This window comes from Marmota flaviventris, chromosome 13 (assembly GCF_047511675.1).
Source record: "Marmota flaviventris isolate mMarFla1 chromosome 13, mMarFla1.hap1, whole genome shotgun sequence".
Classification (NCBI taxonomy): Eukaryota; Metazoa; Chordata; class Mammalia; order Rodentia; family Sciuridae; genus Marmota; species Marmota flaviventris.
In genome coordinates this window covers 88,253,191-88,277,190 of record NC_092510.1, presented here as the reverse complement: position 1 = coordinate 88,277,190, position 24,000 = coordinate 88,253,191, and the positions used below count along the sequence as shown (strand labels likewise).

Below are 24,000 nucleotides of genomic sequence, written 5' to 3'. Positions count from 1 at the left end.
TATTACTTTTTGATGTTAAAACCATGGTGGACCCCAATACAATACTGGGTGACTTCAACACATCCTTTCCACCAGTAGAAAGGTCATCCAGGCATAAGTCCAAAAATATATTTATAACCTAAATAATAATATAAATTAAAAATAGATCCAATAAATATCTACAAAATATTTCATCAAAAGCAACTAAATTATTCTTCTTCTCAGAAATTCATAGAACTTTTTTCCAAACAGATCCTATTCTAGGTTGTGATGTAAGTCTTAGCAAATACAAAGAAATAATTGACATAATTTCATGTGTCTTATAAGATAATGATGAAATGGAATTAGAAATCAACATCAAGAAAAATTATAGAAAACATATAAGTACATGGACATTGAAAATACTCTTTAAAATAAGGAATGTATGATAGAAGAAATCAAGAAATTCTTAGGAACAAATGAGAACAGAGAAATGCGTATTTAATTTTCTGGGACAGTATGAAGGTAGATGTAAGAGGTATATTTGTAGGATTGAGTGCCTGTATTAAAATTTAAAAAAAGAGAGAGAGAGAAAGATCCCAAATAGATAATCTAATGTTATACACCATGATCTCAGAACAGAAAGAACAAACTAATTCAAAAATAGAAGACAAGAAATAAAATCAAAGCCAGAATCAATATAATTGATAACAATTAAAACAGAAAAATATACAAAGAATAAATGCAATAAAGAGAAGTTTCTTTAAAAAGATAAACAAGATTGATAAGTCCTTAGCCATACTAGCCAAAGAAAAAGCAAGAAGACTGCAATCAAGAAAATTAGATATTGAAATGGAGATATCAGCATAATAACTTCTGAAATTCAGAGGATTATTAGAAACTATTATGACTATTCATACTCTACCTGGAGTAAAATGGAAAATTGAGAAGGCATTGACAAATTTTTATACACACATGATGTGCCCAAATTGAACCAGGAAGGTGTAAAAAAAAAACTAAACAAACCAATATCAAGCAATGAGATTCAAGTAGCAATTAAAAACCTTCATACAAAGAAAAACCCAGGACCAGACAGATTCTCAGCTGAGTTCTATCAGGCATTTAAAGAAGAACTAATACTAGACTTCCTCAAATTATTACATGAAATAGAAATGGAGGGTATACTCCTAAATACATTCTAAGAACCCAGAAATACCCTGATTCTAAAAGCGAACAAAGGCATATCTAGGGAAGAAAACTACAGACTAATGACCCAGATGAACCTAGATGCAATCATCCTTAATAAAATATTACCAAAGAAATTCAAACCCTTCAAGAAGATAGTACACCATAATCAGGTGAGTTTTATCCCAGGGATGAAAGGTCTATTCAACATACAGAAATTGATAAATGTAATTAACCACATAAATAGAATTAAGGACAAGAGTCATACAATCATCTCAATAGATTTGGCAAAGGACTTTGATATAATCCAGCACCTATTCATGTTAAAAATGCTGGATAAAATAGGAGTTAACCTCAACATTATAAAGTGTATATATGACAAAAATCATATCCAATATGATATTGACTAGAGAAAACCTGAAAGCATTTTTTCTTAACTCAGAAACAAGACAAAGATGCCCACTTTCAACATTAATATTCAATAGAGTTTTTTTTTTAAACTCCAGCCAGGGCAATCAGGTAAGTTAAGAAATTAAAAAGATACAAATAGGAAAAAAAGAAGCCAAGATATCTCTGTTTGCTAATGACATGATCCTATGTCTAAAAGACCTAAAAAACTCTATCAAACCTCTAAAGCAATAAAGAAAATTGAGCAACGTTGTAAGATGTAAGATCAACCTTCATAAACCAGCAGCTTATCTATACTTCCATAGTTATTCTGCTGAGAAAGAAATAAAAATATATATACCTTATTCATGATAACATTAAAACATAAAATAAAATACTTGGGAATTAAAACAAGGAGGAGAAAGACATCTATAATAGAAACTATATTGTGCTCACTTTGACAGCACATATACTAAAATTGGAACAATACAGAGAAAATCAGCATTGCTCCTGCACAAAGATGACACACAAATTCACGAAATGTTCCATATTTTTACAGTGGAAAGTACTGGATGATACTGATTCTGGAAAAAAAACACAAATATATTATTCCATCTCCACATAGTAAAAAGCATTCTTGTACAGTATTTTGTACTTGTATTTCATTTTATTAAAATGGTGGGGTTGAAAAAAAAAAAACTATAGAATACCAAAGAAAGAAAGTGAAGATGAAAAAAAACCTCACACTTATTCTTAGATAGGCAGAATTAATATCATCAAAATGGCCTTGATATCAAAAGCATTATACTGATTCAAGGCATACTTCATCAAATACCAATTACATTCTTTACAGTACTAGAAAAAGCAGTCCTAAAATTCATTTGGAAGAATAAAGGATCCAGAATATCCAAAGCAGTCTTGGGCAAAAAGAGCAATGCTGGAGGCATCACAATACCTAAACTCAAATTATACTGCCGAGCTTTAGTAAAAAATAAACAAACAATAGCATGGTGTTGGCATCAAAATAGACACGAAGTAGACATGAAGGCCAGTGGGATAGAACAGAAGTCACAGAAACCATCTCACATAGTTAGTTATCTAATGTTTGATGACAAAGATGCTAAAAGTACACATTGGAAGAAAGATGACTTTTTTTAGCCAATGGTGCTGGAAAAATCCATAAGTAGAAGAATTAAACTAGATCTTTATCTCTCACTCTGCACAAAAGTCAAATCAATATGAGTCAAATACTTAGAAATTAAACCAGAAACTTTGTAACTGTAAACCTAGGGTCAACACTCCAACATACTGGTGCTGGCACCAGCTTCCTAAACAAGACACCTAAAGTTCAATAAATACAGCCAATAATTAACAAATGGGACCACATCAAATTAACAAGGCTTGTTTCACCTTCATTGAATGCCCAGTATCACCTACCATCATTATTTCTTTTTCTTCTTTCAAATAACTTGCCATTATCACTCACTTTGTAGAAATCTAAACAAGACTAGACTAATATAGAAGTCTTGGAAGCATGGGTTTTGGACTTCCAGTTGTTATGATATAATAAATGGCCTGTTCTGGAAGATAATCCATTGCAGGCAGTATTTGATGTGATGGAAGTGTACTTCCTATAAGAAATAAAATAAAATAATTATTTTATTATAAAATAATAAATAATAAAAATAATATTATTTATTATTTTATAATAAATAAAATCACAAAATATTTGTTTAGTTAATAAATGGTTATGATCAACGCCATTAAAATTACTAAAGTAGACTTCATTGAAGAAATGGTGTCATGTAAGAATCTTGAACTAGTTTTGAAGATCTTCTTTAAAGAAAAGTCAAGTTGGAAGCTTTGGGTATCAGCTGGCATTTTCTGTGTAACAAACCGCATTTTGGGTTTTAAAAATAAACTTTAAATTTTCACACAATTCTGTGGGTCAACACTTTAGTCTGAGCTAGTTCAACTGAGAAGTTCTTCTGGTCTGATCTGAGTTCACTCATGCAATTGGTCATGTATCACAAGCCTCAGGGTTGGTTTTTCTTTGATGTCTTCAGCTGGAGTGGTTCAACTGTGCTCCATGTGGTCTCTCATCCTCTATCCTGCTGGACTTAACTTGTTCTCTTGGAAACATATCAGGTTTCTAAGAGAGCAAGAGTAGAAAACACACAAGATCTTTTGGTGGGCAGGTTACAAAATCTATATGATATCCAAGTAATGGAAAACTATTGGTTAATATAGGTCACAGGTCCAAATATCATTCAAGAAGCAGAGAAACTGAAAACAAACCAAAAAGAACAAAAGAAAGAAAAAGAAAAAACTGAATCAAATTCAGGATTTGAATAGAAGAAAGCCTGAAGTATCACGATCATTTTTATATTGCAAACTACTGCAGGCTGCTAATTGAATCAGCAAATATTCAAGGCTATGTATACAGGAATGTTGTTTATAGGTTTGAGGATCACAGAATGTTGCAGATTAGTTACATGAAAATAGTCTTATTCTTCAGAGTTAGGTAATATTGGTTTATAGAATCTTGTTGTCAGAATTTAAGATGTAAATGTAGGTAAAGATAATCTTTCTCAACTCTTTGTTTCACAGATAACAAATATTTGATGCAGCAATGTGAAGTAAATTTTTCAAGATCTTAAATTCATCACATATGTGAAAATGGGATTGAAACTTTATCCATATGTTTATTAGACCAGGACCTTGAATATCAAAGAAAAATCATTTTGATTTATCTGGAGGACTTAGAAGATTTATTTATAAGTTAAAGGTCTATTTGTGTGTGTGTGTGTGTGTAAGGTATAAGCATGCACACACTACACACACTGTGTGCACACCCTCACAATAGAAAAAGGAGGTGTGAGAGTGACATTTTGCATAGCCTTTTTTCCAATTTTTTAATTTGTCTCACCTCCTAATTTCTATCATACCCTGAGCAGAAATTATTCCCAGAGCTAATTCATACATATACTGTTTAACACATGCCATCTGCTTCTGAAACCTGTGGCTACACACAACAAGTGTACTGTTAGATAAGTAATTTCTGATATCAGCATAGAATAAATGAAACTACTGTCCTTCTTCAGGAAAAATAAAAACATTTATCTTTTCAAAGTCATTTCCTCCTGCTTATTGCTGAGAGCCATAGCCAAGTAGGAATGACACATGGCAATTTCCTTGTCAGCCTACCCAATGTTGCTTTGAGGGAGGACTCTCCATTGTGGAAATGGGCTTGCCTTGGACCCAGGTCATCTGCAGTGACATTGCATGAATGTTTGAGAAAGGTGACCCTGCTCAAGGACCAGGGTGGATCCGGGTTTAGGGTTTAGGGTGGATCCTGCTGGGAATAGGGCGTATCCTGCTGCCTCAGGCGCCTGCTTCTTGAGTTCCCATTGAGTTCTCGCAGGATTCAGAGGGTATTTGGGATGCAAAGCCCGGTGGAGTGTGTGGAATTTTCCCAGAACATGCGTGTAGAGTGCCGGTGAGAGGTCGGAAATAAAGAGTTGCTGTTTGAATCTACAAGGTGGTGTGGTGGCTCGGTTATTTTGTGCCCAGCCAGACTGCGGCAGCTTATGAAATACATACTATATATCCCCTTAACATAACCATATTTTCAGTAGGTACTGAGAGAAAACCAATGTTTTCTCTCAGTACCTACTGATGGCAAAGAATAATGCTGAATGACATTTAATTGATGGTGTTTTAAAAAGTTCTAAATTAGGGAAAATAGTTACAAAATTATTTTCAAGGATATTAAAAACTAATAGTAGTTTGTAAAATACAAGATTACTGAGTCAAACAGCCATGGTTTTCAAATAGCATTTTATAAATTTAAAATTTATAATCGTAAACTAATTTGACATTTCAGAGCCCCAGTTTCCTCATCTTTAAAAAGAAGGGGATAGATAATAACAAGTTAAACATCAAATATTGATGAATGCATGTAAAACATTGAATGCATCCCTTGGAGCTGAGTGAATAATAAATGCTAGCCAATTACATTGTCACACAATTAAACAGGGAAATTCAGTAAAGATATTATAATAAAATCACCATACCTCCTAAAATTCACAAACTAATGTTTGAATTTTAATAAGGATGAATATTAAATATCAGAAGTCATCCAAAAATGTGGATCAACACAAAAAATACAACTTCCTGTTATTGTGTTAGGTGTGTAGTAGGTATTGTACCATAGGTTTATGTGTACTATTTATAACAAATCATGTTTATTGTATCTATTTTGTAGAGAGGAAAACCCATACCTACAGAAGTTAGAAAAAATGCCTGTAGCCTTAGGACTAAGAAGTGGGAGAACTGGGATTTGAGTCCAGCTATATCTAACTTCAAAGCCTTTGATTTTAAAGAAGATTGTAAATTTATCATTGGTTTTCATTTATCCACATTGCTTCCTGTCATATTCAATCTAGATAAGCAATCAGAACATGGTCCTTGGTCTGGACTTCCACATTTTGCTTCAGTTATGGTATATAATGTCCAATAAAAAGGGTTTGTTGAGTACCCTGCCTAAATTGACAGTGGAATGCAAGAGGTCAAAATATGTGGGCTTTTGTAATTTTTCCTAAAGCAGAGACCAGATAGAGAAACTGGGACTCAGACAGTGCTGATGAGTTAAATAGTAATGAAAAATGTCAGGGCGGTTCTAGAGACAAAGAGAATACTCTTTGGCTTGATGACCTAAATATCAAATTTCTTCATGACAGTTTATGAGTGAGTGATAGGAAAAGATATGTCAGCTGCACTGTCCAAGCAATAAAAACAAATTACCTTATTGTGGACAAAGGATTACAATGGAGGACCCTATATGCTGCTTTCTGGAATTCTTACTGCAAGAAGATTTGCCTGTTTTACATTGCTATAGGAAATAATAATAATAATAATAATAGATTATTTCCACCTATTTTTTCTCAGGTGTATTTTTATCCCCTCATCTTCAAGAATGATGAATTTCAAAACTCATGGCTTTGAGAAGATTAAACTTCACCTGTCAGAACAGATCTGTATACATAGTATATACTCCCTAAAAACACGTGGCTTACGATAGAATTGTGTGTTAATTTAGGAAGAATCATGGATTCAAATTAGGAAGAGCTAATACCTTGTGAATAACAACTGACTTTAGCTTACCAATTTCTGTTTACTCATCTGTATTGGCTTAGAGATTTAGAGTGAGAAAGGAGATACAAGGATGATAAATTAACATGTATACTTTCTATATAAATCCTGTGGATATTTCTATATGTTCATACAGGTTATATTTTACTAGACAGAAGATTAAGATTATATCAAGTAATTCCACTCTTGGGTTTTATTTGCTGATGGTCAAAGAAGTCTCTGGCCCCAGAGTCCATCTGATAGAACGTCAGTACTTTGCAGTTGCTATCTACCTCTGAAGGGGCTCTGCTACCTTTACTTTCAGGATTCTTCACAAAGAAAAGTAGAAGTTAACACGACATTGCAACTTCTCAGTCACCCAAGCCAATGTCATATTTGCATTTTCCTCTTCTCAATGTCACACCCAAAGAATCACATCCTCACTACTCCAAGAATCTTTACATCTGTCTTGCCTTCCTCCATCCTAATCCTAGTCCTCTTAGCTTTTCACAAGGATCTTCAAACTTGTCTTTAGATCTCTCGATCTCATTGCTTTGGCTTGTCACTTCCTCACATTGCAAGTGTGATCACTTCCTCACATTGCAAGTGATCATTAAAGAGAATTTGAAGAATATCATGATCACAAAGGTCATGGAAACTCTGGCTTAATATCCTTACAGATTCCCTGTGCCTTTAAGACACAACACCAAATTCCTAGACTTCATTATCAGACCCTACATAGGCTGACCACTTCTCCTTTCATCACTCCACCTTTCTGCCTTGTCCTGTGCTCTGGTTCCTCTGAGCTCCCTACTCTATGAACTGCCCATGATACTGCTGCTGATCATGTTGTTCTTCTCCTAAAACCTTTACTGTTATCCTCTCACACCTTCAGGTCCCAAAGCAAATGTCACTTCTTGGTGTGATTCACTGAGCCATAAAGCAATAGAAAAACCTCTATATAATCTCTTAAATCTTCCCACACTTAGATCCATTTTAAGTTAATATTTTTAATATTAATTTAATATGGTGGCAGTTATACCCACTTTTCCCAGCACCATTTATTGAAAGTTCTGTGCTTTCTCCAAAGTGTGTTCTTAGCATCTCTGTCAAAGACCTGGTAGTCTGAGATGCGTGAAGGAACATCACTTTTTCTATCCCTGGTTTTCCTTGCTCTCAAAAATTGAATGAATAAGTTTATATGAATAATACTCAAGGACAATTTTTTCTATTCTGTCCCTTACCAGTGAATCATGGGATATATTTAAATACAGACCAAGCTGGTAATTAAGCATACAAAAATATATATTTTTGGCTCTGGTGGCCAAGCTGAGAGATAAGAGACGAAGGCTTCAGTGATGAGCAGAATAGATGTGAAAGGGACCCTTCCATTTGCCTTCCATGACCTCACTCTTTATGTCTGGACTCTCAGGTTTGAGACCTGAAAAGCTCTGGCAGTAGAAAGATGTAAGTCTGTGAGTAAATTTATAAGACTGTAGATAGCTAGAGTTGGTTTAATTGAAAGATATAATTACCAGGTGTTGAAGGCAAAGGGGTTCATTAACTCACCAGACACTCTGTTGACTGAACTGTCCTCATTTTAATTTTTCATGACACATCAAGCAGGGGGACACCTGTGGGTCAGGAGAATTGACCAATTCTGGACTTTCAGGCACTTCAAACTCAACCCCAAGGGCAGACAATCTTTCAGAAGTGGAATGCTAAGTTGTTTTCTCCTGTTTTAAAACTCCTTGTTATAAAACTGTAATAAACCTCCATTGCTCCCTGAGGCTCCATAAAGACCTTGATAATCTGGCCTTTGTCTGCTTCTTCTCCTCAGATTTCTATACTCCTCCCCTTCCCTGTACTTTTTGCTTGATATACCTTGAATTGATAAGAACACTAGTAATTATTATTGCTATAATGATAATTTAATATGACTACTGCTACTAATATTTGCTGAACTGTTCCTATGTGCAAAACACTGTTATACCATGTCATATACAGTAGCTCATTAGGTCCTCCTGAACATAAAACCTACCATTTATGGTAGGTGCTGTTCCTGATTTAAAGATGAAAAACGTGAGTCTGGAAACAGTCAAATAAATTGCATCAAATCAAACAGTTAATAAATACAAATTAGACTCTGGGTTTATCTGATTTAAAAAAAAATAAGCATATGTTTTGTCTTGTTGAGTTTTGTTTTCCTCCACACTCATTTGTGCATTCTTTGGGGTTAAAAACTCTCCTGGTAACAGCTTGTCTTCGACAACTAGAAAAGTGCTTGGTACTTAGAAGGCCCTTGGGAAGTCTGCAGGATGAAGAGTTTGCAAATGACCTCTCCTTTCCCTACTCAGTGGTAGGAGTAGTTGCACTCAATTATAGAAGTAGAAAGAAATGATTGGTCTATCTGTACCATTATCATCGCTTAGCTTGAAATGCAAATGATATCACCTCCTGAAGTAAGTGGCTTATGGGACTAAGTTCCTTACAGTAAAGGACAAAGAAATGCTTATTTAAGGAGCAGCAGAAATACATAACAGAACAAGCTTAGCATAGTACCCTTGTTGCATTGACCATATGAGGCAGATGTTGTCTGGCTTAACAATGCACTTTAAAACATAAGACATACTATTATTCGTGAAAGTCATGAGATCATTTCATATGCATGAAATTATGAGCTATTTTTTTATTTACATCCATGATTTAGAAGACTGGGATTAAAAATAATAGTAACAATAATAATAATGGCAATAATAAAAATGATAAAAATAAAAATTACATAGTGCCTGGTACTATCCAAACATCAACTCTAATCTTTTAAAACAACACTATAAAGAAGACATTAATGTTAGTTCCATTTGACACAGAAAGAAACTGAAAAATAATTTTCCAATGTTAGTTATCACCTAAAAGTGCAGTAATTCAAGTTTATGTCTCTCTGATCCCAAAATATTTCCATACATCTAATCAAGAAATAACTCAGATGAATAAATGTAACACACAATATAAATAGAATTAAGTTCAAAAATCACCTGATCATCTCAATAGAAGCACAAAAAATTTCAACACTCAATCATGATAAAAAATACACAAATGAAAACCTTGAAAGAAATAGGGGTAGAAGGAATTTAATCTTAATATCAAAAAGACAATATGAGAAACACTAAGTCAATATCATACTGAATAGGAAAAATCTGAAAGTATTTCCTCCTAAAACAAGAGACAAATCCCTAATTTCACCACTTCTATTAAATATAATCCTTGAAACTTTAACGAGAACAATTAAACAAGAAAAGAAACAGAAGGAGTACAAATAGAAAGGAAGAAGTCAAATTGCCCCTATTTGCAGATGATATGAACCTATACTTAGAAGATCCTGAAAGTTCCACCAGTAGACTTCTAGAGCCAATAAACAAATCCAGAAAAGTTGCAGGATAAAAATCAACATACAAAATCAATGACTTTCACTAACTTAAAAGAAAACACTAAAAGTAAATAGCAGAAAGATCAGGACAGCAGAGGGAAAAGAATAGGGAGAGGAAGAAGGAGAGAGAAAGGAGGAATACTGGGGCTTGAATTAGAACAAATTATACTCCATGCTTTTTATACTTATGTCAAAATAAATCCCAATGTTATGTATAACTAAAAAGAGCAAAAAAAATAGCTTAGCTTTTACTACACACCAATAATGAATCATCTGAGAAAGAAGACAGGGGGAAATAAACCCATTTACAATAGCATCCAGGTAAGTAAATATGTAAAATATTTAGGAATAAATCTAAACAAGTAGGTGAAAAACATCTACATGAAAAATTACCAGTTACTGAGAAAATATATTGAAAAAGACACCAGAAGATGGAAAGAATTCCCATGTTCTTGGGTAGACAGAACTAAAATCATTAAAATGGGCATACTATCAAATGTGACCTACAGATTCACTGCAATCCCCAACAAAATACCAATGACATTCTCCATAGAGCTATAAGAGAACAGTCCTAAAATTCACATGAAAAACAGAAGACTAGAATAACCAAAATAATTATGAGCAAAATAATAAACCTGGAGGCATCACAATACCTGACTTCAAATTTTAATACAATGTCATAATAACAAAAACAGCTTGGCACAAAACTAAAAGTGCACATTTAGACCAATGTAACAGAATGAAAGACACAGAGGAAAAACTCACTCAGCTCCAGTTACCTGACTCCTGACAAAGGTGCCAAAAAGTCTGTAGGATGAAAGATGGCCTCTTTAACAAATGGTGCTGGGAAAACTATATATCCATATGTAAAGGACTGAAACTAGATCCCCATCTTTCATCCTCTATGGAAGTCATCTCAAAATAGACCAAAGACCTAAGAATAAAGTTAGGAACTTTTCAAATTCTAAATGAGAACATAGGGGAAACACTCCAACATACAGACTTAGGCAGTGACTTCCTCAATAGGACTCCTATAGCTTAGGAAATAATACCAAGAATCAATAAATGGGATGGTATCAAACTGAAATGTTTCTGCACAGCAGAAGAAAAAATTAACAGCACCAACAAGGCCTACAAAATGAGAACAAAATCTTGACAGTTACTCTTCCAACATAGGATTGATATCTAAGATATATAAAGAAAAACAACAAAAACAAAAAACCCTCAAAAATCAACTCAAAGTGGATCAAAGACTTAGGTACTAGAACAGAGACCCCTGTGCCTAATACAAGAAAAAAACAGACCCAAATATTTACCATGTCAGCCTAGGATCTGACTTCCTTAACAATACTCCTAAAGTGTAAGAAGTAAAATCAAGAATCAATAAATAGGACAGTTTACAATTAAAAAGCTTCTTCTCAGCAAAGGAAACAATCAAAATAACGTGAGGAGAGAGCCTACAGACAGAGAGAAAATCTTTACCATATGCACCTCCGATAAAGCATTAATCTCTAAGATATATAAAGAACTCAAAAAACTTAACACTAAAAAAACAAATAGCCCAATCAATAAATGGGCTAAGGAACTGAACAGACACTTCATAGAAGAAGAAATACAATTGATATATGAAAAAAATGTTCAACATCTCTAGCAATTAGAGAAATACAAATCAAAACTACTCTAAGATTTTATCTCACTCCTGTCACAATGGCAATCATCAAGAATACAGGCAACAATAAATGTCAGCAAGGATATGGTGGAAAAGGTACACTCATACATTGCTAGTGAGACTGCATATTGGTGCAACCACTATGGAAAGCAGTATGAAGATGCCTCAGAAAACTTGGAATGGAACCACCATTTGAGCCAGCTATCCCACTTCTTGGTTTAAACTCAAAGGACTTAAAATCAGCATACTACAGTATGCAGCCATGTCAATGTTTATAGCAGCTCAATTCACAATAGCTAAACTATGGAACCAACCTAGGTGTCCTTCAATAGACAAATGGATAAAGAAAATGTGGTATATATACTCAATGGAATATTATTTAGCTTTAAAGAAGAGAGAGATTATGATATTTGCCAATAAACGGTTGAAGTTGGAGAATATCATGCTAAGCGAAGTAAGCCAATCCCCCACCCCAAAAAAACCAAAGGCTGAATGTTTTCTCTAATATGTGTTTCCTAATTTACAATAAAGAAGGGGTACTAGAAAAGAATAGTGTTACCATACATTAGGTTGAGGGAATTGAAGCGAGATGGGAAGGGATGTGGGGATAGGAATGATAATAGAATGAAACAGACATTTTTACTTTATGTATATATGTGACTGCATGACCAATATGATTCTATAACATGTATACTCAGAAAAATGAGAAATTATATCCCATGTATGTATGATATATCAAAGTGCATAAATGCATTCTACTGTCAATGTATAACAAATTAAAACAAAATATGATAAAAAGAAAACCTCAAAAACAAAAAGAAAATAACACACTCAATAACTGGGAAAATAAACTAAACAGACACTTCTCAAAAGAAGCACAATGAGCAACAATTACATATAAAAAATTTCAATATTTCTAGCCAGCAGAGAATTGCAAATCAAAATTACCCTGATATTTCATCTCACTCCAAGTAGAATGATATCCATTAAGTATATGAATAAGAATAAATCCTGGCAAGGATGTGGGGGAAAGGAACTCTTAAATACTGTTAGATGGATATATATACATACTTATAATGAGTTTTATTCAGTAATAAAGATGAATGAACTTATGTCATTTTCTGGAAAATTGATGGCTCTTGACAGCATCATGTTAAGCAAACTAAGCCAGACTCAGAAATTCAAGGCAGTATGTTTTCTCTCATGTAGAGAAGCTGAAAAGGAAAAGTGGGAGGGAGGTTCTCATGTAAATAGAAAGGAGGCCTGTAGGGCAGAGGAAGAAGGAGGGAGGAGATGAGGGCAAGAGGAAGTACCTGAAGGATAAGGAAAAGAACAATTCCCAGTGTAAGAAGGAAAACAACAGGCTCTGGACTTTCACCATTTCCCAGCCACAATGGGCTCTAAAATTTCACAATTCCTTGTATCTACAACTGTTCCTCCTTGGCTGCCCAACCAACACACTCTGCTATGATTCAGGGTTACTGAACCCTTTAAAACTCAGACCCCTATTGTAACCACTTGCCATTATCTATCTTGAAAAAGTGCCCCTCCACTGTTTAACAAGGCATTGCTGATCGATTGATTTCAGAAGTAAGTATTGAAATTGGTCAAATTACATTATGTGCATGTAAGAACATACCACAGTGAAACCCACTATTCTGCACTGATGAGAAAACAATAAAAAAGAAATCCCTGTTTCAACATCTTTTATCATGATACATATAGATAGATAGATAGATAGATATTTAATAGATAGATAGATAAATATTTTAAACTGAGGATTAAACCCAGAGGCACCTGACAACCAAGCCACATACCCAGCCATTTATTTGTTTGTTTGTTTGTTTTTATTCTGAGACAGGGTTTTGCTAAGTTGCTTAGGTTTTCGGTAAGTTGCTAAGGCTGGCTTTGATCTTTCCATACTCCTGCCTCAGCCTCCTGAGCTGCTGGGATTACTGGCATGCATGACCACACCCAGCTCAAAATATACTTTTAGTAGTGGCTGTTGAATGAGAATATATTTCACACACAAAAAAAAAAGACAATGAGGATTTATAGCCAAAATAAGGAAGTTACATGATAGGAAAAAAGAAAAAAATTCTAAGTTTGAATGTCCCTGATGTTGCTGGCCCAAAATATCCACATACCCCAGACTCTAGTGGAGGCTGACAGTTCAATTAACCAAAAGGGGTGGGTAGCATTGATTAAGTAGAAATCTAAGAAGGTAGTTAATTACATTTCCTGGATAACTGAAAACATTTTGTGTTTCAGCTCATCTTAATGAAAATCTAAATATGTTAGGCCTTTTATAGAGAACAGATCACAATGTGTTTCTTTCTGTCCTTGAAGCTTACTTAAATGAGACTTTGCAGAGCACACACACTACTTTTTTCAGTGTCTGTATTATTTTTCAGTATTTAGTAATTATTCCTGCTTCTAAAGAAGATATTGTTTCCAATCAGGCTATGATCTGAGATCACAACATGTGAAAATGTATCAATCCAGGGCACCTTCTATTTAATGATTGAAAATGTATATTTCCCCCCATTTCCTTCTAAATCTCAAATCTTCTTCTGAAATACATTTTGTTGTATTCTAAGATGTGTTGAAGCCATTCAGGGTGTGAGATGCAGAGTGGTAAGCCATTTTCTGGATGGTAGACTGATCCCAGAGTAGTTTCAAGGTTGTTGAAAACTACTAAATCCCTGAAGTTGTTTTGAACAAACTCCTGCTATTGGCTTCCCAACATTGGTGGTAGTAGTGATAGCTGATCTTTTTACATTTTTTTGCTGTATAGTATATTTACCAAACACCTTAGTTCCTGGGATAACCACACAAGTATCTCAACTCAACAATCAATGAATCCAAATATAATGAACATTCTTATCAGTGCCCGAATCCCAGTGATTCTGGGTTTACTCTGCTGTATACCCCTAGCCCAGCCTCCAGTAGGCAGGTGATGTTTCTTAGGGATAAAGAAGAAAGTCCACTGTTCTCTCTCCTCATGAAGATATCTTTCCACTGTCCTGCTTCATTGGGCATAGCTACCTTGTGATTATCCAAGCCCTCAATGTAGTCAAGAATAAACTATTGTGGGAAAAGAACTTATCTACAGATTATCAGATGGACTGCAAAACAGAGTTGCTTTATTCCAATGTCTCATGTTCTGCTTAAGTATCATTTCCTCCAATGTCTACTACATTTAGGAGTTCAATTCATTCACAGAGTAGAAAGAACATCTGCCATCTCATTCATTGTTCTCTTATTCCCCTGAAACATCTGAGTGGAGAGAAATAAAACCAATAAAAACAATCTACTCTTTCTTCATTTAGCACTTGTCATTGCTTAGCTTCTCCAGAGCAGATTTACAGAGCTTGAGAAGAACGATGTTTCTTAAGAACCATCACCTGTAATAGAAAGAATAGAAGCAGAATTGGGATCCTTGCAACAGAGCAACTACCCCCTTTCTTGAAAGAGAATCTGAGCTGTGTCTATCATGGCCACCAAACCAAAAGGACTCACAGAAATCCTTTGGACAGAAATAAATATATGGAGATTTGGGTACTTTCTAACTCTTCTCCTAGAAACATCTGAATACTTCTTCCTATTCTGGTAAACAATAATTGTTTTTGCAATGGATTTAAGTATGCACAAGTTTGAGGACATATCCATAAAGAAGACAAATAATTAAGAGCATTCTTCTTAGTTATATCAAAGGAAAAGACTTAGCCTTTATCAATGGTCACTCCAGAACTATTCATGCCTTTGAGACACAGAATGGAACCAGCAATGAGTGATTCACTTTCTAGGTCTGTGCATGGATTTGAGTATTAGAATATACAACACAAAGAGATCAGGATTGACTGAGTGCTAGAATATAAAATACAAGGACAACAATCTTGGGAGTTCAATTGTTCAGAGCCAGATTGCTAAATCAAGAACATAGACACCTACAATCGAAGGTGATAGGGACAAAGACTCATTTATTGCTTTGAAGCAGTATAATATCAAAAAAGCAAATTCTAATAAGGAGATATCCTGGGATCCTTTGACTTTGACTTTGACTTTCTGATAACGTTTTCATTAGAAACACGGAAAAGCAGTCTAACATTCTAGGGGGAGAGCATATTATGTATAGGGCAGTGTACTGAATCCACTGAACACTTTTTTTTTTACTCTTAAAAATAAACCTATGGTTCAGGAATTATTTTTTGCATTGTTTTGGTACATAAATTGATTCTTATTCATGTTAAGAGTTTGTCCTAAATCACTTTCCAGTAAGTGATAGGTCTCCTCTTCTCAGCCAGGTTCTATAACACCCAGAGAGCAAAACAAAGACCAATAATTGTGATTCACAGACAGAAGATTTGGGTTAAATACAAACAACATTATAATAGGAAGAGTCGTCCAAACACAGAATTGGCTACCCTGGTAGAGATCTCTCCATCACTGGAAGTATTCCAATAATGAAGGTGGCCATCTGTCACGCATATTGCAGAGGGGAATTCTGATTGGCTGGAAGGTTAGACTCAAAGGTTTTATAATGCCCTTTCCAGACCCAAGGCTTTGGTTTTACACCCCTGGTTACCCCTCCTTACTATCCTGTTTCTGAGGATTTCTACAGATGAATTGCTTCTCTAATATTTTGACTTGTCCTTGATTTAAAATGAACATTTCTAGTTTAGCATGGTATTTGGGTAATTTATATTTTAATGCAATTCTCACTGGAAAAAAGAAATAAATGCACAGCTATGCTCTATGCCATCATAACCAAGATAAAGCTGGAATATTCTAGGGCCTGCCGCAGCTCAGTGTCACATTCAGGAGAAACTCTAATTTCATATGCACAAATATTTGAAAGTTGAAAAGGCTATTTAAATCTTTAATTAAGTTTTAAAAACAAAAGACATATCAAACATAATACTAAGAGAAAGATAACTCTCTATAATAATTTTTCTCAATGTGTTTTTCTTGTAATTCAAATGAATGGCATTTGCTTCCCAAGAATTTCTTTTCCCCAATCTCAAATTCTTCAAACTCTGAGGACTTTTGCCTCTTTGCAGCTCTATCATTTTATTCTAGGAGTTCCAGTCTGTCTTTTCCTGTTTTAAACAAGGCATTCTCTCCTTTCTGTAATTCTTTATTTCAATCATTAACTCTGAATATCACCATCTTGTAAGTCATAAAAGAGTGAAGAATCAAAATATCAATATTTTATCTTTAAACTTCAGTGAAATCCTTACATATGTCCCCAAAGAAAAGAGCATGTCTATTTGTGCCACTCGTAGACCCCTCCCATCCATAGCCTAAACCCCTTATTTCCAACCTTTCTTTCCATTCTTTAAAAAGTGAAATCCTGTGAGTTTTTATAAGCCAAGAACCTGGACTGTATCTATCAGTGTTACTTCCATCAAACCCAGGTATGAGTAACTTAGCAAGTCCAGAGGAGCTACCATGTTGGTCTTCAAACTCAATTGCCTCCCAATCTTGGTTCCTTTCCTTCTGAGAAGGAAGAATGATGGGATATATATCAAGTTGGTTGCCTCACAATGACACTGCATCACCTGGTGTTCTTTCTCATCTTCAGTTCATCCCTGACATTTTCCCATCTGTGCTGGTGCCTTTGGTGTGTCAGGGAACATACTCCTTTGGGACTAAATTTTTTTCACAGTGTAAGAAACAGGAGATACACCATCTGGCTGTCTCTGAAAGCATGGGCCAATGGAATGGAAACACTTAAGTGTGCCTACCTGGGTCATATTTGGGGGAAAACAAATTCAGCAAGGTGCAGCATGCTCTTAATACCTCCATATTTTTATACCTTACCTGGAGTTTCAGCCTGAGCTGTTTCTTCATTTGTTCCCAGAGTTGTTTTGGCCACCTTTATTTCCCCTTTCCCCTTTCTCTAATTAGCTTACTAATAGCAAGAAATCAGACATATACTCTCATAGGTGGTGAAGACTGAAAAAAATTTTGTAACTCTTGGCTATAAATTGCAATTGCACTGACCCGATCTAGGAATTTTCTTTTCTGCCAAGCCTCTTTCTACCACCTGCTGCCCAATTACCAACTGCAGAAGTCCCTCTAGTCTAGAAGAGCATGCAGCTCATAAGTCCCCTTCCTGTCAGTGTGAAACTATCAACTAAACACATCATTTCAGTCCTTCTTCACTTCCTAGGAGGTTCAATCAGGCAGTCCACACCAAAATATAATGCATAAAGTACATAAATAAATCCTAACCTGGACTCTATAGACCCAACTAATTACCGACATTTCTCCTTTTCCCTCTGCCTCTAGCTTCATTGCAACTTTTATTCACATCTCAATGTTTCATTTGTTTGCTTGTTTGTTTTCTCACATTACCAGTAGAGTTCTCCCTGCACATTGTCAAATTTCTTGGAGAAATATAAGAATCATGAATTTTGTTTTACAACAACCAAAACTTTAAAATCATTACATAATAAAAGATTAATTCTGATACATGCTGTCAGATCTCCCCACTTTTAACTGTAAAAGTCATGCTGCTCTGTGTTCCAATCAAAGACACAGTTTATAATTCACCGAGCCAACATTGAAATTATGAAATTCTTGATGAATCGTTTTTAATTTTGGTAAGTCCCACATTATCAAGTATTACACATAAAATGAAACTTGTTGATATTTTATATGATGGCATGTTTAATATGCAGAATTCAAATTTGCACACAATGCTTATAATATTGGATCCAAAATGTGCTTAATTCTCAGGAATTTTGTTCAGGAAAAATTAGGCATGTCTGCCATTGGCTACTTTTCCCTTTTTGGAAGGGTCTATAATTCACTAAGATATTGAACATCCATAGAAACCAGGTTAATATAATCAATAAATTCACTGTAACAGCCAGGAAATACAGGGTTCAACTCCCCTGCTGAGGTGGGGTGTAGGAAGGACATTGTATAAGAATGGCCCCATTTCTGGTGTTCTCATGGAGCACCATCTGAGGCCACAATTCCCATGGGATTTTCCCAGCAAAGGACTGAGCACAAGGAAGATACTAATGCCAGATCGCAGCTATGTGATACAGAACTCTTCTAACAGATGACTTTTGTCCCTTCTCAAACTTGCATGAGCCACCTAATATGAGACTACTTTCACCCAATTCTTCATCTTCTTTTCCTTCACTGATGTCAGACCTGCTCTCCCATTCTAAAATCTCTCCCTGTCTTCTGCTCTCTCTTCTTTATTCATCATAGGATTTCCCCCTCAATAAATCTTTTGCATAGCTAATCCTCTATTTTCCCCAGCTGCTCCACAGTAATGTTATTTACAATTAGTTAATGAACATTCATATTTGAACATTATTGTCTCAAGAATATATGCTGACCTCAAAGTGGAGTCTAACATATTACTCTGGACCTAATAGGACATTAATAGAACTATGGCACATGGACACATCTAAGGAACACTTCAGAATGCATCTTAAGGAATCTGATTGTTCATATTACATCAACATCCATGCTATGGACCATACATTCAACTAATTTCACAGACATAATCAAAATACATTCCTAAATCAGTTGTAAAATGAGAATTTGGTCTGAGTTGAACTTCAGTATTGCTATTCTTATTCCAAATCCAAGATGAGATGTGTCATCCAGAATAAAGGCAAGTAACATTTGGCTATTTTATTTTACTATTATATTACATTTGCAAGGAAATCTGGTCTGACACGCAAAAACATTGGAAATAAATTTACATTTTATTTTATAGTCATTTATCATACTTCAAATGAGGATTAAATTTTTAAAAAATAGATAAAATTTCTTGGAATGACAATTTTTTAACTTTACCAATAATTGCTACATAGTCCACCCTCTTTTTCTCTCCCAAATAGCTAACAATCCTCTTTCATCTTCATCCCACCCACAAATGCTTATCTTGTTCTCAGTACCTCCACACACTCTTCTAGATTCTTCTTTGTCTCCCAAGGGAGGCTTTAACCTTTCCAATGTAAACAAAGTGAGCATTTTTATTCATAATTGCACCTTTTACTCATTGCCTCTTCCCTTTAAAATATATTTTTATTTTTAATTGACAAAGATAAATATATGCATATTTGAATGGCACAGCGTAATATCTCAATACATGTGTACAGTATGTAATGTCCAGGGCAGGGTAATTAGAAAATCTATAATTTCAGACATTTATCATGTATTTCTATTGGAAACATTCAAAATCTTCTTTACTACCTATTTTGAAATATTCAATTAATTATTGTCAACCATAGTCTATCTCACTGTTCTGTAGAACATTAGAAGTTATTCCTTCTACCCTACTGTAACACTATACCCTTTAACATTCTTTCTCCATCCTTTACAGACTCAATTAACCACTATTTTATTCTCTATTTTTATGAGGTCAACATAGCAACCCCCAATAAGTAAAAAAAAAAAAAACATGCAGTATTTACTTACTCTGCCTGACACATTTGACCCTAACATAATTTTGTCTAGTTCCATCTATATTGCTGCAAATCATAGAACTGCATTCTTTTTAATCACTGAATAATGTTCCAGTATGTGCTCATGCACACATATATGTATGTGTAAATTCTTTTTTTTATCCACTGATGGACACCTGTGTTGAATCCATATGCAGCCATTATGAATAGTGGCATATTAAATATGTGAATGCCAATATCTCTTTAATTTACTGATTTCAGTTCATATATATATATATATATATATATATATATATATATATATATATATATATATATCAGTACTGACATGCCAGATCCTATGTTGATTTTGTGTCTATTTCTCTTTTCTTAAGAAAACTACAAACTGTTTTACTGTATAAATATACTGATTGACATTCCCAACGATAGTGTATGAGACTTTCCTTTTTTCCATATCATCTCCAGCATTTGTTTCTCCTCCTCCTCCTCCTCATCTTCCTCCTCCTCCTCCTTCTTTTTCTTTTCTATAATCACTTAATCAGAGTGAGAATTGTCTTGTTAAGGTTTGGATTTCATTGCCTCTTAGGAAACAAAATAAGAAAGAAGGTCAACATTACATGTTAATAACTTTCCCTTTCCCTGTTACCCTTTTAGATAAATAAATGATTATTCCATATTAAAGTGATCTTGCTGCAGTCTATTTTTATATTTCAACCAGCCTTTAGGCCTGTGAGAAACTCAGGATGACTTTTGGATTATTCCAAGTGAGAAATCATGAAACTAGACCAAATATTAGCGATTCAGCATCTTTATGATGAAAAATCCCTTCATTCACGAAAATTTAGGAGGCAGCAGAATGCCTGGCCTTGTGGCTAATTCAGCAGTGATCTCTCATTCACAGGAGTGAGGTCTGGCAGCTCAGTCGGGAGTTGGCTAAGGCTAGAAGAGAAAGAAGTGCATCCCTGCAGGCCGGTCACGGTCTTCTCCTGCCATCCCTCCCTGCTTCACACCCCATAATCAATCCTGGCCACCACCGCCTGTTTGCTACCACCTAGCATGAATTGGTATTCATCCCACCTTACCAGTCTGCACTTAGATTTATGATTTATTTAGAATTGGATTACATCAAGGCTCAAGGCCAAGGCTCCATAATCCGTCATCGTCTCCACTGTGGCCAAACACAAACATTTGTTTTAGCTGCATCAGCATCCGTAAACCCTGTTAGAAGGAGAACCATTGTTAATCGCCATAGCAACTGCATCTTGTGTTTTTTTTTTCCTCACCAACTGCAACCACTTTGCCTCCCTTCGTCCCTGTTCCAAATAAAAGCATTGACTCCATCAAGTGATAGATATTCATAATTTAGCAGAATGGTGGCAAGTCTAAGTTATGCTGTTGAAATACATCACAGCCAGAGTTGCTTTGCTATTTGTTTTTGTGCTGAATAGCAGCAAGTGTTTTAACTTATGGGTCTCAGACACATATTAGGAGGAAGAAAGAGGAATATGTAATTGTCACCAATATTGATGATGGCTTCTTGCCCACTGAGCTAAGTCTAGAGCAGCAAAATTATGGTGCTTCTTTTCTAACTAGCATTCATGTCTTTTGCACTTTATTATTCATTATTAATAATAGTGAAAAGAGCCATATTCAATATTTCTGTAGTTCATCAGAGTGAAAAAAAGGGAAATCTTACATCATCCAAAATCTATAAAATTTTGTTAAATGATGATTTTTATGCTCATTTTATTGATGAAGAAACTTAGATTCAAGACAGCGAAGTGGTGCGATTATGCTCGGTGTTCGGATAAAGAGGGAACTGAAGGCATCTCTTCATACACTATGCTGAAAGCTTTCTGCTCTACCATTATTACTTCCATTTAGGAGAGATCTATGTGGAATAATTAACTCATGCATTAATTTAAACTCACTTTCTAAAGGACAATCCGTGTGTATCTTGATGAGATTTGTCTCTTTTAAGCTATCCAAAAGTACAATAGATTAAGTAACCAGTATTTTTGAGGACATGGGACATAGTCAGGCATTGGAGAAATAAATCATACAACAACTGATATGGACAGCAAATGGACAGGGGGAACTGATTCTGGTCTGCTTCAGCTATTAGCTCACAGCAAACTGTTTCCTCCCTTAGTTTCTTTGTGTGTAAAATGTGGGGGTTGAAATAGATTATATCTAAGTTTAAAAAAAAAACAGAATAAAACTTCCCTAAGAGTATCTAAAGTGCACATTGTATTCTGAACTTTAAACAGGAGACCTTGAGAAGAAGAAGCAGGAGAAAAAAATGGTGTTTTCTATCCTCCAACATTTTATAATGTGATTAGTGTTCACAGGACTCAGATGGTGTCACAAACATACACGAAGTGATGGGAAGCAGTACTTAAGTGCTGTGTTTTAGAGCTGGAATAGTATTGTCGGGCCATGGAAAGGGAGTCCAAAAAGGGTAAGGAAAACGTTTAGTGAGAAATCTAAAGAGATGAAGAAAGTTAGGAGGGCCAAGAGATAGGAAAATGGAAGTCCACACACAACGAGGAAGAAAATGTAGACAAAATCCCAGAAAGTGAATGAAGTGGGACATATTCATCCAGCCATGAGAATTGACTCCTTGGACCACAGTTTTCTGTTTTCATGTGAATCTTTCAAGTTGGAATCAAAGTAGGTACAAAGGGAACTGTAATGCCCATCTTCCATTTATTCAAAACTCAACTCTCAAAAGCGTATGTAGAGAGAGGAGGTGAAGAACTGAGAAGGATATGTATAGAAAAGAATGACATGTACAATAGAGAATATTATTAGAATACTAGTATTGGAAAGGCGTTATGATCCAGTCTGCTCTAATCAACTAAGTAAATATAGAGAAGAGGGCTCCCAATAATGAGGTGACTCTTCCAAGGCATAGAGGGACCAGGAATACCAGGTTCCACCCACACTCTCTAATCCTCATCCCAGTGTTCTTTTAAATCTCTATGGAAGCAGTAAAAGGAAACCAGAAGAAAGATAGAAAGGATAAGTAAAAAGGTAGAGAAGAGCAAAGGGAGAAGGACAAAACAAACAAACAGACAAAAACATTTCATAGGATTCCTTTAGAAGTCTGTGCTCATGTGCATTTGGGAGAGGTGATTTAAAGCTGGCAGCCAGTGAAACTGGAACGACGTTCCTGCTCTCTACTTAGAGGCTGAGCTCTTCCATAGTCTTTTGATGATGGATAAAGAGGAGATGTCACCAAAAGAGAGATCTTTACTCTATTTTTCTGTCTCCTTTTGTCTCCAGTGAATACCCAGTTTGGATAGCTTTGGGTGGCCAGGCTCTTGCATCAGGATAAAACTTATTTTCAATGTACAGTTACCCAGATCAGTAATTCTCATACTAAACACTGAATGTCCTCAGGAAATTAAAAAAAAAAAAATAGTCCTTGTTTTTTCCCCGCTTTGAATTTATCAGATTATTCTAATGTATACCTTTTTGAATTAGAAAAATAAAATAAAATTCAGAATACTCTTAATCTTAACAAATCTCTGATTATCCCAAACATTTGCATCTAGAACATTAACTTACTGCTAAATGAATGTATATGAGGGTCAGAATTAGAGAACAGTAGTGATAGGCCACTCCCATACCGGAAAAGTAAGAATCTGGGGAGCTGTGTACCTAAATCTATATAGTTCTTCCCATTGACATCAAAGAACCTTCCAGAGATAAAGCTCTCCTCAGAAGACACCATAAGAAAACATCAAAGAATGAGGAAAATGTTTCCTAGAGAGACAAAATCCTCATTGCAAAGG

General features: G+C 35.1%; 1 non-coding gene across 1 annotated transcript; it reads left to right on the top strand.

The window, feature by feature from the left end:
- Positions 1–1,978: 1,978 nt before the first annotated feature.
- On the top strand, positions 1,979–2,085 carry LOC114100982 (U6 spliceosomal RNA). The gene has a single exon (XR_003584192.2). It is a non-coding gene; the product is annotated as a U6 spliceosomal RNA (small nuclear RNA).
- The last annotated feature ends 21,915 nt before the right edge of the window (positions 2,086–24,000 follow it).